This window comes from Solanum pennellii, chromosome 1 (assembly GCF_001406875.1).
Source record: "Solanum pennellii chromosome 1, SPENNV200".
NCBI classification, from domain to species: domain Eukaryota; kingdom Viridiplantae; phylum Streptophyta; class Magnoliopsida; order Solanales; family Solanaceae; genus Solanum; species Solanum pennellii.
The window spans coordinates 17166943-17169546 of NC_028637.1; the positions used below are offsets into that span (position 1 = coordinate 17166943).

The 2604-nt window shown below is 31.1% G+C and overlaps 1 pseudogene; it reads left to right on the plus strand.

Moving 5' to 3' along the window:
* The first annotated feature begins 496 nt into the window (after positions 1-496).
* On the plus strand, positions 497-1014 carry LOC107007932 (annotated as a pseudogene).
* The last annotated feature ends 1590 nt before the right edge of the window (positions 1015-2604 follow it).

Consider the following 2604-nt stretch of genomic DNA (forward strand, 5'->3'; position numbering starts at 1 on the left):
AATCTAGGGGTAATTTATGATTGTAGGCTTGAAAGTAAGGTTTGTAGTCAAGAATGTTGAATCAATAGGGCTTTGAGTGTAAAGGTAAGGTGATATAAGTCTAATAGGTATATTTGTGGAGAAAGATCTTTACTCACCCAACCAAATATATAAGTTCTAAAAAGTATAAAGTGCTAGAGTCAATTGCACATGAATTTATTGTCAAGGACATCCTTTCACGAGACATAGAACATTTATGATTAATTGGGGAAGTTGGTTGAAAATTATGAACTATTCGATAACTATATTTAATCAATTGGCGGGTAATATACAGGTAATTACTTGAGTTTATAATAATGAGCAAAGTCTGAAACTTTATGTGCTAGGTCAAATCAGATAATAAAGTTGATATATATATTACATAACTAAAAACAATTTGATTATTGATGAAGCATATATACATGCATGTTTGAATGGACTTATTGTGCTTTATTTGGTTGTTCTCTTTCCTGAAGCAATGGCTTCCAGATATGAGCTTCACGAAAATGAAATAGTCAAAAAAACCCTCAAAAGTTGCCAGAAGAAAAAAACCAATCTAATGGGTGATTGTTTTGTGGTCTTGCCACGTGTTATATGTATTTACAAACAATGACTTCACAAACTCATCTAGTGATGAGGAAGAAATTCATCAAGGAGAGAAGTCCAAACGATAAAAAAGGATTTGCAAAGAAATTATCATAAAAATTAAAAAACCAAGGACACTTCAAAGATCGTATCCTCCAAAAAGAAAAAATACACAAAACTGCACCAAGAAAATGTAAAGAAGTACAGGGGAGTTAGACAACGAAAATGGGGAAGATGGGTTGCAGAGATTTAAGATGTAAGAATGAATAAACGACATTGGTTGGGAAGTTTTGCCAGTGCGATGAAGCTGCTTTGGCTTATGACAAGGCAGCCATTGAAATAAAAGGTCCAAATGCTTTGACGAACATTCTTAAGCCGCCATCGAAGGAAAGAGACCCCATCCACCATTAAGGAAGTCAAAAGGCATGCAACTCCATATATGTTTAGTTACTTTATTGGTTCAAGTCTCCATAGATTTATTCTCCCCAATCTCTTTTTGTGAAATTATACCATATATGTTCTTCTTGTTGTTGAACTAATCAAATGGAGGAAGATGAATAAGTATAATGTGTGTTATTGATGATGTGGAGTTGTTTTTTGTTGTATTCCTTGTAAAGATTTTCTAAAAATAACATTATCTAAAAATGATACTTTGATAAATAAACAACCTTGGGTTATAAAAAAAATTAGACAATATATTTCTAATGCAGCAAAAATGTTCTATATAGTTGGGATAATGCACAAGTACCCTCTCAACATATGCCTAAAATCTCAGAGACAGATTTATACTATACTAAGGTCCTATTACCCCCTGAACTTATTTTATGAATAATTTTCTACCCCTTTTCAGCCTACGTGGCACTACCTTGTTGGCCCAATGCAGTTTGATTTTTTTTCAAAATAGTACCATGTAGGCTGAAAAGGGGTAAAAAGTTACTTATAAATAGGACCTTAGTATAGTATAAGTGTGTCTCTGGGATTTCGGGCATAGGTTAAGGTGATGATTGTGCATTTTCCCAATATGGTTTGACATAAATCGTAAAATAAGTAATTGAAAGATTTCTGTAAAATAGTTCATCTGAAAATTTTTCAGAAAAGCTAAGTTATTTACATGTAACTATTACTTCTTTGCTCCCTTAACATATCCTGAGGAGCTTGACATAGAAATTTCATTGGAATTACTCATTGTAATTTTTCTTATATCAAACGTAAATTGGTACTCATTTTCTTCATTAATTATATTAGTTGCATTAGGTCAATTTCGTACACTCCTCACTAAATGTAAATTCATTCTTAAAAAGGATAGGATGATACCATTTTTCTTATCAAAGTAATAATAATCATGATTTAGTTTAAAACATTACCGAGACATCCTAATAAGACAATTATATACAACGTCACATGGTACACATTTTTTAGCCTTATTTTGGCATGACTGTAGAAACATATTTATGAGGTTGAATAGACGAAAGCAGTCTTTCTTTGAATTCACCTCAGCATTTTCATTCTTAATAATGATCTATATGGTACAGTTTGAACTTCGAGATTGATTTTTTTGTGATCATAAATTATGTCTTTTTTAGTCTTTTATGAAAAAATTAGTTTTATGTCCTTTTATAAGATAACTTTTTTTTTCTTATACATAAGAGATCTGAAAAGAATAGTTTCTTTCATTCAAGTCTTAAGAATACAAGAGATCTCATTTTCTTGTTTTCATGTTCGTTTCTACAAACAATTTCTAAAACTTATATGTGTCTAGATTGTACTACTTCAGATCTGTTTGTGTCTGAGCATTTTATCTTTTGAACTATTTGAACTTCATGATGAAATGTAGGTACATTTTTTTCATGATCCACAAGGTCATTTTTTAAAACTTTTATAAAATTATCATTTTACCCCTCCGGATAGTTTTCCCAAGTCATTTATGATTGGTCGGTAAAGTTGGTCGAAAATTTTGAACTATTCGATAACTATACTCAATTAATTGATGGGTAATGGTTA